This window comes from Eublepharis macularius, chromosome 5 (assembly GCF_028583425.1).
Source record: "Eublepharis macularius isolate TG4126 chromosome 5, MPM_Emac_v1.0, whole genome shotgun sequence".
Lineage (NCBI taxonomy): Eukaryota > Metazoa > Chordata > Lepidosauria > Squamata > Eublepharidae > Eublepharis > Eublepharis macularius.
Genome location: NC_072794.1, coordinates 173,304,161 through 173,317,938, shown reverse-complemented (window position 1 = coordinate 173,317,938; position 13,778 = coordinate 173,304,161). Strand labels below are relative to the sequence as shown.

The 13,778-nt window shown below is 46.4% G+C and overlaps 1 protein-coding gene across 1 annotated transcript in view; it reads left to right on the top strand.

Moving 5' to 3' along the window:
- Positions 1-13,778, top strand: part of VSTM2L (V-set and transmembrane domain containing 2 like) — an 87,688-nt gene that overhangs the window by 43,207 nt on the left and 30,703 nt on the right. The window lies entirely within an intron of this gene.

Here is a 13,778-nt window from a genome sequence, read left to right as displayed (position 1 = left end):
GGTCTTCCTTGGGTTGTGTGCATTGGTAAGGCCAAGCCTGGAGGTTAATTAATATCGTGGCTTCCCAATTAAAGCCTGACATGAGAAAGATGTTTGATTCAATCACGGTGCTTCTCTGTTTCTCTGCTGAATTTCTAATCTTTGGGAGCTGATTTTAATTGTGTTCTGAGTAATTTAGACCTGGGCTCGAGACCTCGGGGCGATTGCGTACAATGCATGCTCCTGAAACTCGATAATTAAAGCACCTTCCCTAGAGGAGGTTTTGTACAGAATGTAGCATGAGAAATTTGGCTGTGGCCACTGTGTGCAGAGGAGGAACAGGGAATGAAAAAGAATCATAACCGAACGGGATTGTGGGGAAATAGCGACTCAGGTGAAAGGCCAAGAACTGAATTGGTGCCAGGGCTCTTTGGAGCTCAGCCATGGCAGCTCTTTTTGTGCCCAGCACAAGGTGGCTCTTCAGGGCACACAGAGGATGCTTGTCTCTACCCACGGATGTAGCCAGCTGCCACACATCTGGAGCTGGGGGGAGACTCTCTTCAACCCCAACCCCTCTCTTCTGAGAAATGCTCACCCTGCTCATTTTAAAAACCCCACCCTCCTTGCTGCGAAGATGGAGGGCTTAGCTATTTCCTTCTGCCTGAGCAGAGTTTCACTACCGAAGAAAGGAACCCCAAGTGCAGAGGGTAACATGGAGCCTGGAGGAATTTTTGCAGGAGGCAAACGTCAGCTTTTCTACTGGGGCCTGGTCTTTTCACTGGATGCTATGCCAGCACGCACTCCCTGGCAACTTCTCCTTCATCGGTTGGATCCCAAGGAAGCCTTTCACATACGCGACACTCCTGAAATTACTCATCACTGCCTCCTTGTGTTATGTGAAAGCGGTTGTGTCCCGATCGTCTTTCCCACATGCGCAAGGCACAACAAGGCGCTGCTCCTGGTACAATTTCAAAACCCAATGAAAGTCAAGTGAACCGCCTGCTGCGCATTCCTTCACTTGAGATGGATGTGGTTCTTTCATTAAAGCCTTATACTAAAGGTGGAGGGTGGCTGCAGTCGTTGTATACCTGCCTGCCCAAGAAGCACGCCTCTAAGTAGGGTTCTTTTCCGCTGGCGCATGGCTGCATCCAACCCAAGTACACCCTGGGCGGCAAGAGAGGGTCAGCCTCTCTCTTTTGAGTTGGAGAAGGGAAATGCTTTGTTTTTTACAAACGTTGAGGACCTCCAGGTCTCCAGCCAAGCTAGGCAGCAATTGGAGGTTTTGTACATTATTGCTGTTTAATTGGTCTAATAGTAATCACCTTGACGTTGAATTAAGATTGCGAACTCTGCATTGGGAAATTCCTGTAAAGCCTGGGAGAGGCAAGGTTTCAGGAGGGGAGGAACCTCAGTGGGGTACAAGAAGAAGAAGAAGAAGAAGAAGAAGAAGAAGAAGAAGAAGAAGAAGAAGAAGAAGAAGAAGAACAACAACAACAACAACAACAACAACAACAACAACAACAGCTCTTATATACCGCTCTTCTAGACCGATGAATGCCTCACCCAGAGCGATGAACAAGTTAGTATTATCATTATCCCCTCAATACAGCTGGGGGGCTGAGGTTGAGAGGAGCGGCTTACCCAAGGCTCCCTACTGAGCTCATGGCAGTAGTGGGATTTGAACCGGCAGAGTACTGATTCACAGCTGAACCACTTAACCACTGTGCTACAGACCACCCTCCAAAGCAGCCCTTTTCTCCAGGGGAACTGGCCTCTGTCATCTGGAGAGCAGTTATAATTCCGGGAGAACTCCAGCCACCACTTGGAGGTTGGCAACCCAAGGTTGAATAGTGAGGCAGGACAAGCAAACTCAAGGCCTTAGGCAAGCAATTGGCTTGAATGATGCAAGAATTCGCCGCCTGTTTGGGCCCACTTCATCTGGCATCCTCTGTCCCCCTCCTAATGCTCAACGGGTTCCCTACGTCTCCTGGCTGAATGGATGGCATGAAATGAGTCTCTTGAAGAACCAGCGAGGGGGCGGGGTCCTCATTAAACCCTTTGCGCACTGCTTTTTTTCTGTGCTCCCCCACTAAGATGGATTAAAGGGAAGTGATAAGTCTCTGGGATTTCCAGGCACCCAGAGGGACAGAGAGACATTAAAGGTATTAACTTTTCAGTCTGGCCTGATAATAATTCACTTTTCAAGCTCGATCCGAAACCCAAGAGAGACGGCAAATTCACTTGCCTGCCTCCTGAGCAGATCTGCAGAAGCTCAGCTGCTCCTGTCTGGCCCCCCAAAGCAAGGAAAGTGGGGGGGGGGGATTTAGAGAGAGAGGCCGTGAGGGAAATGGCTGTGATGAGTCTTGACTTCCCTTTACATCGACCCCACAGATTCACCAACAGAGGTTTATTGAACAACAACATCTGGAACTTCCTCAGAAGAGTGTTGTGTTGTGAAAAGAACCCCCTCAAAGCCAGAAGATCACAAGTTACCAGGGCAGTGTGGTGGTTAGAGGGTGGGACTAGCAGCTGGGAGATTCGGGTTTAAGTAAGCACCCCCTCTGCCATGAAGCTTGCCAGGTGAACTGGGCCAGGCACGCTCTTTCTCTGTATCTCTCAGCATAACCTCTGTGTGTGTGTGTCGTTTCTGACTTAACGGCGACCTTATGAATTAACAACCTCCCAAACATGTTCTGCCAGGCGTATGGTTAGGGTTGCCAGCTGCGAGTTGGGAAATTCCTGGAGATCTGGAGGGTAAAACCTGGAGAAATATGGAGAAAGTGGGGTTTGGGGAGGGAAAAGACCTTGGCATGGTATAATTCCATGGAGTCCACCCCCCAAAGTAGCCATTTTCTCCAGGTGAACTGATCTCTGTGGCCTGGAGACCAGTTGTAATTCCGGGGGATATCCAGCCACTACCTGGAGGCTGGCAACCCTACGTATGGTTGAGGCCAGGCCAGGCTTCCAACCAACCTAAATAGAGAAGGAGAAGGGAACATCAGGGCCCAACCGGTCAGAAGTATCCAACCACCCAGTTTTTTAAGTGGAAGTCATCTTGTGAATTTTACGTATTTATATCGTTGGATTGTTTTGGTTTTAACTGTTTTAAAGTATAAATGTGCATGTATGTTTTATTAGATGTAATCTGCCCTGAGACTGCCTGTGTGGGGAGGGTGGAATAAAAATAAAAAATAATAGATAAATAAAAATAAATTAATTACCAATCTTGCTCAGATCTTGCAGTCTGGAGGCCATGTTTTCCTTTAGTAATATTTTTTTAATTTCATTTTTACAACCATACAGACATAAAAGTCATCAATTCATACATTATAGAACTTACTTAAATTTACTTTTTAATATTTTACTTCTGTTTAAATACCTTTATTCTCTCTTTCTGGAGATCAGGGGGCGGGGCCACCAGCCATGTGACCATTTTCTCCAAGGGCAACCCACTGAGTTCCACCACCTCTTTTCCCAGAAAAAAAGCCCTGCTCTTGCCGCCATCACCATATACTTAAATAATTCACTGGGTATTTTTGAAATATTGCTTGGTAAGATATTTAATACCATGTTTTTTCAGATCCATCGCAAACTTAACTTTTAATATCTTTTGCATTTCTTCATGTATCTCTAGCCAGTATTTTCTTGCTTTTTTACACGTTCACCATGTGACTTCCTTTACTGAGTCAAATCATCTTGCTTTGGGTCTTCCTCTTTTCCTACTGCCTTCCACTTTTCCTAGTATGGTTGTCTTTTCCAGTGAGTCTTATTTGCTTGTGATGTGACCAAATTATAATAGCCTCAGTTTAGAAAAAAATATTTAAATAGAATCGTAGAATCATAGGGTTGGAAGCGACCTCCAGGGTCATCTAGTCCAACCCCCTGCACAATGTAGGAAATTCACAACTACCTCCCCCCCCCCCCACACACACACCCAGTGACCGTTGCTCCATGCCCAGAAGATGGCAAACCACCTCCAGGATCCCTAGCCAAACTGGCCTGGGGAAAATAATAAAGATACTTCAAAACTAAGAGAAGACAACAAAGATGATCAAGGAGTTGGAGCATCTTATCTATGACTGGGATTAGAGATGGACATGAACTGGGAAAATGGTGGTTTGTTGCAGTTTGTGGTTCATCGTGTTTCACGAACCAGGAACTGCCATGACCTTGCCTGGCTTGCGAATCAGTTTGTTTGGTTCATCAGTTTGTCACTTCTGGGGCTGCAGAAGGTCTGCAGAAAACCCATTGCCTAGGTAACAGATTGATCGGCGCTAGGCTGTCTGCAGTGACGAACTGAAAAATGAACCATACAACCCGCTCTAAAAATCATAGGAGTTCATCGCCGTTTGTCGGAAATGACCTCTGAGTGATGAACCGCCAGTCTGTGAACCGAAAACTGGCCCAGTTTGTGACGAATTTTGGTTCGTATTTCGGTTTGTGCCCATCTCTAATTGTGATTTAGCAGTCTAGAAGAAAGACATCTAAGGGGGAGACATGATAGAGATTTATAAAATTATGCAAGGGATGGAGAAATTGGATAGAGAAAACCAATTTTCCTTCTCCCATAATATTATAACTTGAGGATACGCGGTGAAGTTGATGGGTAATAGATTCAGGACAGACAGAAGGAAATGTTACTGTACTCAAAGAGTGATTAAATTGTGGGATTCACTGCCGGCTGACATAGTGGTAGCTGCGAGCCTGGTTGACTTTGAAAGGTGATCTGACAGATTCATGGAGGAAAGTCCATCAATGGCTATTAGCCGCCTCCACATTCAGAGGCAATGTTACTGCCTCTCGGTCTCCCAATGCCAGGAGGAAAAGCCTCAGCCTCTATGCCCTCTAGGACAACTGGTTGGCACTGTGTGCAGCAGGGTGCCAGACTAGATGGACCACTGGTTTGATCAGCAGGGAGAGAGGAAGTGTAAAGACAGAGCTGCCTTGCCGGACTCCATATCTGCTCGGAGATCTCCCAGAATTATACCTGCTCTCCAGCCAGCTGAGATCAGTTCTCCAAATCAGCAGCTTCGGAGGCCGGCCTCTATGGCAGCACATCTCCGCTGAGCTCACTTCCCTCCCCCAACTCCCTGCTCCCCAGACTTGACTCTCAAATTTCCAGGAATTTCCCAAGCTGGAGTTGGTAACTCGATATACGGCACCAGAATAAGCTCGCCTGTGACCTGGGCTCTGATTCAGAGGTAACTATCCAGAGGAGTTAGCCATGTTAGTCTGTAGTTGCAAGCTAGTAAAGAGTCCAGTAGCACCTTTAAGACTAACCAACTTTACTGTAGCATAAGCTTCCGAGAACCACAGCTCTCTTTGTCAGATGCATCTGACCAAGAGAGCTGTGGTTCGCGAAAGCTTATGCTACAGTAAAAGCGGTAACTATGAAATCAGCCTAGATTGGGCCTGAATTGGACTGGAATGGGCCGCTGCCAGGTGGGGGAGTACTCCCCTACCTGGCATCGGCCTGATCCTGGCTGTTTTGGACCCAATCTAGGCCGTTTCAGCCCACAGGCGCCCATGCCTCCCCCACCAGCCAGGTAAGCAAGAGCGGGGGGTGGAGGGTGGGAGCGGGGAATCCCCCGCCCCCAGCAGGGGACTGGCAACCCTAAGCCAGCCACTGTAGGGTTGGCAATCTCCAGGTGAGGCCTGGAGCTCTCTGGAATTACACCTGATCTGCAGACAACGTAGATCAGTTCCCCTGGCAGAAATGGCTGCTTTGGAGGATGGACTCTATGGTATTAGACCATTCTGAAGCCCCTCCCCTCCCCAAACCCCGCCCTCTCCAGGCTCCACCCCCCAAATCTCCAGGAATTTCCCAACCTGGACCTGGCAACCCTGTCCTGCAAGGCCCCCAGGAATCCCGCCCTGCCCCGCCCACTCTGAAGTGCTTCTGTGCGTGTGGTGAGGAATTCCTGGCTGGGGGCTCTGTGGTGACTCGTCTTAATTAGGTTTTCCTTTGCCTGAAAGGTTATAGCGAAGCAGAAGGAACTGAAGTGGAACTGTATTTTGCTTCCAGAATGGAGACGGCAGATTATCTATGATTAATCCAGATCTCTCCTTTTTAACATTCTGCTTCTGGCCCATCATGTTAACCCTGAAGGGGATGTGGAGGAGGAAAGATGAATGAGCAAAGAAAACTGTTGCGCAAGGAGAAGGCATCTTTCTTGGGGACTCCAGTGAACCTGGGAAGCTGCCATCGCCCAAGCCAGGCACGCGGTCCTTCTAGCTCAGCATGTTCTACTCAAAACACCCACGCTCAAAAGCATCTTCTTTGATTTTAGTTGCTCTTTTGTTTTGGATCAGCACAGCTAACTGCAACCTCTGACCCGCAGACAAAGCGCTAGCTGACGGAGGCAATATCCTAGGATATTGCCTCCATCAAAATTCCTCCAGGTACATCCTAAGAGAAAACGTTTACAAGAAGGTAATTGGTATAGCCCCTGAGAAAGCAACCATGTGAAACCAAGTCAGCTAGTGCTTTGTCGGGCTGATGAAGAGGAGTGGCTCCCTTGCATTTGGAGGGATACTCTTCGGTCTGCTATGGCCTTCTCTGTCTCTGCATCAGGGAACTTCCATTCCTGACGAGAAACGTTACAGTTTAAAAGAGACGGTCCTTTCGCTTGACTTTTGTTACATGGAACATATGGATTGTACTTCGGGATAATATTATCATTGCGTCATAGGAAATGGAATTTTGACTATTTATATGTATTCGACCTAGAACGTATTTATGTGAAATTTTAACTTTTTGTATGCATTTGATGTAGGAGCATTTATATGGATTTGAGAATCAATTATTTATTGCTATTTATGCAATCGTGTTCATGAATTTACATAAATATCGAGAGTAGCGCTTTGCACTTTTTTCATTGACTGTATACTAAGCAGTATACATAAACTGAATAGTTTCTTGGGTAGTTTGAGGGAGTCCCTTGGTTTCTTTATAAAGTGGAGAAAGGCCTTTCCCAACATCGGAAGGTGCCAGGAATTGATCCTATACACTTTTGCATGCAAAGCAAGTGCTCTGCCATGCAGCTGCTCCCCTTGCCAAACGTGTGGTCGAGATTTGTGTGAATAACACACCCTTCCCTATGGGTGAGGCGGATCATGTGAGCCGGTCCCCTTCAGGGGTGGATTGGGTGTTAAAACACCCCCCGGGTTCAACTGCTCCCAGCCACCAGGGGCCCTCCAGGACAGCAGCCCATCCGTAATGCTCCCAGCCAGTTAAACAGATTCCATCCTACTGCCGGTCCCCTGCAGTCAGCATTCTTCCTCCCGGAAGAACCATGTTCCTGGGCTAACTGCAGGGCCCCATGGAGTCAAAAACAGTCTGCAAATTAGTGCGCAGTAAAATATAAGAACAGACTCCAATGTTTAGTCCTAGAAAAACACTTTACTACATATTGGTATAAAGGGTACATCAATGAGAAAATAAAGAAAAGCTATCTCTCTACATGTTGGTGGTCAGACTAGAACTCTAAACAATCCATGGTAAGACGGCATAAAGGCTGAAGCCTGAACAGAACAAAAAGCAATAAACCCAGGGCTTTTTTTCTGGGAAAAGAGGTGGTGGAACTCAGTGGGTTGCCCTCGGCGAAAATGGTCACATGGCTGGTGGCCCCGCCCCCTGATCTCCAGACAGAGGGGAGTTTAGATTGCCCTCCGTGCCGCTGAGCGGCACGGAGGGCAATCTCAACTCCCCTCTGTCTGGAGATCAGGGGGCAGGGCCACCAGCCATGTGACCATTTTCAAGAGGTTCTGGAACTCCGTTCCACTGCGTTCCTGCTGAAAAAAAAAACCCTGAATAAACCCTTAGTATATGTTGCTAAAATGACAAAACTGAAGCTATCATACTTTGGTCACATTATGAGAAGACAAGATTGTCTGGAAAAGTCAATAATGCTAGGAAAGGTGGAAGGCAGTAGGAAAAGAAGAAGACCCAAAATGAGATGGCTGGACTCAATAACAGAAGCCACATCCTCCAGTTTGCAAGATCTGAGCAAATCTGTAAATTATAGGACATTTTGGAGGTCTTTCATTCATAGGGTTGCCATAGGTCAGAGGCAACTTGACAGCACATAACACACACACACAAATGTTGCTAGTTAATTGTCCCTTAATAAAGCTAGTTGCCCGATAGATTATCCTACATCTCTTCATTAAGCATAAAGACTCGCCTTTCTATGATGAGAGAACCTTAACTGGACGGTTAAGTGGTTCTGTGCAAACTAGTTGACTAACTAAATAAACAGAACAACAATTTAACATTTTCATGACTGAACATAAGACACTCGCTAAAATCCCGACAAAAAGCAAGTGAGGTGCACATGAAGAATTCTTCTATAAGCAGCATGGCGCTCTCAGTGTGTGGCATCCCTCCACCTCTGCTTCGAGGACTCCCCAGTCCTGGCAGGGGGTGATTGGCCCGACTCCTTCTGCGTGCTGCTCTCTGCCCTTGGACAATGAATCTTCCCAGTTGGTCTTTGTTTGGGTTGAGGGTCTTCTTTGGATGAACAGGGGCTTGAGAACCATTACCATGTCAGTATTGGGGGGTATTTATGGAGCCAGGGACGCCTACCCAGTTGATCAGGACTGTTTGGAAGGAGGTACATTTCCTAATAATTCTGCCCTCACTAGACAAGATCAGGAGTCTTGCCCCCACCCTGGCTTTCTGCAAACTATGCAAAACTGAATTATTCAAAAAGGATTTTTACTCAAAGAGGAGGGCTGTATTGTAGGGAGGGGGTCTCAAATGCTTTGCTAATGAGTTAGGGATCATAGACTTCACCACTATGTTGCCTTAAGTCCTATCTGTTGCTTTAAGTAAGTGCTCTTATCTGCTTCAAGTATGATCCTACTGGGTAATTATACATTGTCTAATGTCAGTCCTAGAATTGCTTCTGTTCTGTTTCTGCATTTCTTCAACTCTGTATTGGATCCTTGCTAATGCGATGTCTTTATGAACTTGTGTTTATTTGCCCGTTGCACTGCCTTGAGTCTCAGTGAGAAAGACAGACTATAAATGACATAAATTTATTATTATTATTATTATTATTATTATTATTATTAGTAATATTGTTGTTATTCTTATTTATAGTCCACCTTTCTCACTGAGATCCAAGGCGAATTACACAGTGCAAGAGAAAATACAATATACTTAAAGAGCTAGGACATTCACTGAGCAAAGCGCAATAATGAACCACAGTTAAGACTAGAGATGGGCATGAACCGGAAAAAAACTGAACCATGTGGTTCATGGTTCGTCAAATTTCATAAACCACGAACTTTCACGAACCTGCTCCCCCCCCCCCGGTTCACGAACCGGTTCGTTTGGTTCATGAAAACGTCACATCCAGGTCAGAAAATCATCACTTCTAGATCAGCAGAAGGTCTGCAGGAAGTCCATCCCCTGTTGCCTAGGAAACTGATTGATTGGCACCAGGCTGTCTGCAGTCACGAACCAAAAAATGAACCAAACGAACCAGCCTAAAGTTCGTGGCGGCTTGTCAGAAATGGGATCTGATGAACTGTGGTTTGCGAATCGCAAACCGGCCTGGTTCATGCTTAATCTTGGTTCGTATTTCAGTTCGTGCCCATCTCTCGTTAAGACCACAGATACAATAGGGTACAATAGTAGAAAATTGGGGGGGGGGGCATAAAGTGCAGCATAGAGATGAAATCTTTCTGAAACAACAAATTACTAATTTACATGGCCTGTTTAGCAACACGGAAACTCCCTAGTAGGTGCGTGTCTGCACCAGCAGACAGTACCTAACAGTGTAGCATATAATTCCTGTCTCTCTGAGCAATTTCTTATGAGAATTTTTTTTTAGACATGGCATAGAGTTTTGTTTGATATTGAAGTCTTTCTGCTAGACACTTTTCTACACAGGAGTAGAAACAGAGGGGTTTCTTTGTTTTGTTTTCAGGCTATAAAACTGTAAGTGGTAAAAAAATGAGACAGACTGCGGGGGGGGGGCATGGGAGAGAGGCTACCTGCCCCCCCCCCAAGTGAGCACATGCCGCAAAGCAGTTAGATACTCGACTGCAACAATGTTCTTTCTCCAGAGTGATCCACCTGCTACAACACAAGCTGTTTTTTTCATAGTGGAACAAAGATCTCTCTGGAGGAGTGGAGGAAATTCGGTTGCCATCTGCAGAGAGTATTTGTTTTGAGAGAGAGCAAAGGAAGCCATCTGCCATGGGGAAGGGGGGAGATGGTGTTTTGTTGAGGGGATGCAGAAGGGGGGGGGCTGCACATCATTTTATGCCTTCAAGATTAAGCAGAGGTGCCAGATCAGGACGGGGCCTTTGTCTTTGCAGAGGCACGTGACACAACCTGCCCTTGATGTTCTAGACAAGATGGGGTTAGGAAGAGGGCGGAGGGAATGCAAGACAATTGTGATCCAACTTTTCATGCTTATTCAGGTTTTGATTTACCTCTGAAGCGGAGCATCTGTTTGCATATGAAGCACACACATAGTACCTCCTTGCTCCCCGCCCAGGCTTATCTTCCGAGGTGAACTGCTGCTGAACATGAAGATTCTGTTTTTACTCTCATGCACTCCCTCTTCCCCCCTGCTTGTTGAGAGCCTCTTACGGCAAACTAAGCTCTTGGAGGAGGGTTGCCAACCCCCAAGTGGTGACTGGAGAACTCCCAGAATTACAACTGATCTCTAGGTGACAGAGATCACTTCCCCTGGAGAAAATGGCTGCCCTGGAAGGTGGACTCTGTGGCTTGATACCCAGCTGAAGTCTGTCCCCTCCCCAAACCCTGGGCTCCCTGGGCTCCACCCCCCCCAAATCTCCAGGAGTTTCCCTACCCATATCTGGCAACCCTACAGGGAGGAGGAGCATTCTCTCATTTCCCTTACAGTGCCCCCGGGAGATAAAGTAGGTGAAGTTATTCACTGGCCCAAGCTCCAGCCAGGGTCATTTCCCCACTGTTCCCTCCTTGCCCCACTGAATACCGAGGCATTCACATTAGCCTCAGACCTCCCTCCGTACAGGGATATTCTCTCTCCTTGCTTTTCTCTTGCACCCGCCATTCCTTTGCCCTTGCTCCCAGTGGGCTTTTATTAAAAAATGGTAGTAAACATTAAAAGCACTTTTGAGTCAGCAGTGTATTTGGCCTCTGTGGAAGCAAATAGTCTTAGAAGAGCGTTTACTGTAGCTAGGTGCTCTGTTCTTCCAGTTATCGAAGGCAGGTAGAATAAAGTCTCCTACCTAGAAAGGTAGTGCTCACGCTCTTCAGGAGAGGTCAAGTCTGAAGAGCATATGTTTTTGTAGCTGTCCATTTTATAGGAATGTTAGTCTTAGATTTATTACCTCATTCGTTGATATGATCCCCAGTCATATAATTACTAATAAAGCAAGGCTGCGGTGTTTTTTATCCGATAAAACAATTACATGTCAAGTTGCTAAATTCTGTGCTTTAATTCTTAAACTACGGGAATTGCATTTTAAAAGTTCTTAAACTGACTTTTTAAATCTTTTAATTGTTTTTTCCCTTTGTATAATTTGTATGCTGGTCTTATGACCATAATAACTAATGATGAAAAAGGTAGTAATCACACCGCGGTATATCTCCTATGACTTAATTTAAAAACTCTGAAAAAAAGCCTGCAAATAGGGGGGCAAATAGTGGTTGTGAAAGGGTGTGAGGCGAAATGGCATGCGAGGCAGTGCGGGAGGCATTCATTTTGCTTATTTGTAGCCCTCCTTTCTCACCGAGATCCGAAGTGGATTAGAGAGCACACAAAAAGAAAAAAGTAATCATACAGCATAAGACACCAGAGGATGGATAATGCAACAGCGCTAGGAGTACAAAACTGAACAAAGCGAGTATCAATATGACCATACAATGTAAGATATCCAACGAACAACGCAATAGGCCTAGGAATACAAAATTAAATGACAGTTGAAACAGCCAGCTGTCCCGGACAGCACTGTGAGAGCACTGAGGTTTGTGGCATTACACAGGCAATGCAGTACCCATTCTCCATTTCCATATGACGGCAACCTTCTAGACCCTTCCATCCCACTATTATTTATTATTATTTATTATATTTATATCCCACTCTCCCCGCAAGCGGGTTCAAGGCGGGTCACAACAGAAGATAAAATATACAAAGATAAAATCACAATCAATTAACACAGCTTTCTAATAAAACACCTGCTCACTGTATAAAAAACCATACAGCATCTGATGGAGGTAGGGTTGCCAGCTCCAACTTAGGAAATTCCTGGAGATCTGGGCAGTGAAACCTGGAGCAAGTGGGGTTTGGGGAGGGAAAGGCCCTTGGCATGGCATAATTCCATAGAAAAGTAGCCATTTCCCCCAGGGGAACTGATCTCTGTGGCCTGGAGACCAGTTGTAATTCCGGGGGATCTCCAGCCACTACCTGGAGGCTGGCAACCCTAGGTGGAGGCGGAGGTGCAGCTTAACCATGCGTGGTCGCTCCTATATGGGGGGTAGATGGTCAATACCCCCTACAGACATAGAGGAGACAGGGAGAAAGGCTCATTTGGGGGAAACCCTGATGGCCTCAACCATACGCCTGGCGGAACATCTCCGTCTTACAGGCCCGCCTGAAGGAGACAAGATCTTGGCAGGCCTGGGTGTCCTCAGACAGAGAGTTCCACCAGGTCAGGGCCAGGACCGAAAAGAGTAGTTTTAACTCCATTACAAGAAGATCCTCTTGAATATTTCTGTTTTGCGCATTTTCCAATCAAGAGGGAAACTTTTAAGTAGAAGGGAAAAGCCCTTCTGAAGAAGTGAGCTATGGCTCATGAAAGTTCATACCCTACCATAGATTTTGTTAGTCTTATAGGTGCTACTGGACTCTTGCTCTACTGGAAAAGCCCTTGTTCAGTGGTAGCACTGAAGATCTTCAAGTAGTAGGTGTCAGGAAAGAGGGCAGCAGCCAATCAGATGAAAATCCTGAGCCAGATGTTCCAGCTGCAGTCAGTGAAGTGCAGAAATCCACACCTTTTCATCCATATGGATCCCAACCCTCTTTGAGTATGATCTTTCAGAAAGGATTGTGCCAAAGCAAATTTAGGGAAACATACAGTAGGGGGCCAGGGGAAACCTGGAAGGTGGAAGCCCCACCACAGTTGGGAAGGAAGGGAGAACGTTGCAAACCTTTGTGTGGCAGCAGTGGAGTGATTGTCTTGCGTGAGATTCAGCTCTCCTTCAGAAGATGGTTGTCTTTTCTGAACAGGGGCCTGCTACAGTTGCCAGCCTCCAGGTGGTAGCTGGAGATCTCCTGAAATTACAACTGGTCTCCAGGCAACAGAGATCAGCTCCCCTGGAAAAAATGGCTGCTTTGGAGGTGGTCTCTGTGGCATTATAACCCACTGAGGTCCCTCCTGCCCCCAAATCCTGCCCTCTCCAGCCTCTACCCCCCCCCCAAATCTCCAGGAATTTTCCAATCTGGAGCTGGCAACCTTACAGGGCATCAGCTCACCTCCTTCAACCACATGGACTTGGGATGAGCTTCTCCAGGGGTTCCTCACAACTCCCAAAAGTTTACTTGCATGCTATTTTATTTATTTATTTTCATGTATAGCCACTTTTCTCACTGGGACCCAAGGAGGATTGCAAGTCTGTTGAAACTGTTCTGTAAAGTGATTAAAAATATGATCACATTTGAATGACAGCAACATTTGAATCTAACAGCCCAGCTTCCTAAGAACGTAACGCAGAGAGCCTGGGACTGAGTAATCCTGGATTTGGGTGGGGAACGCCTGTGCCCCGGACCCCACTCAGTTCTTGACCCTCTCCT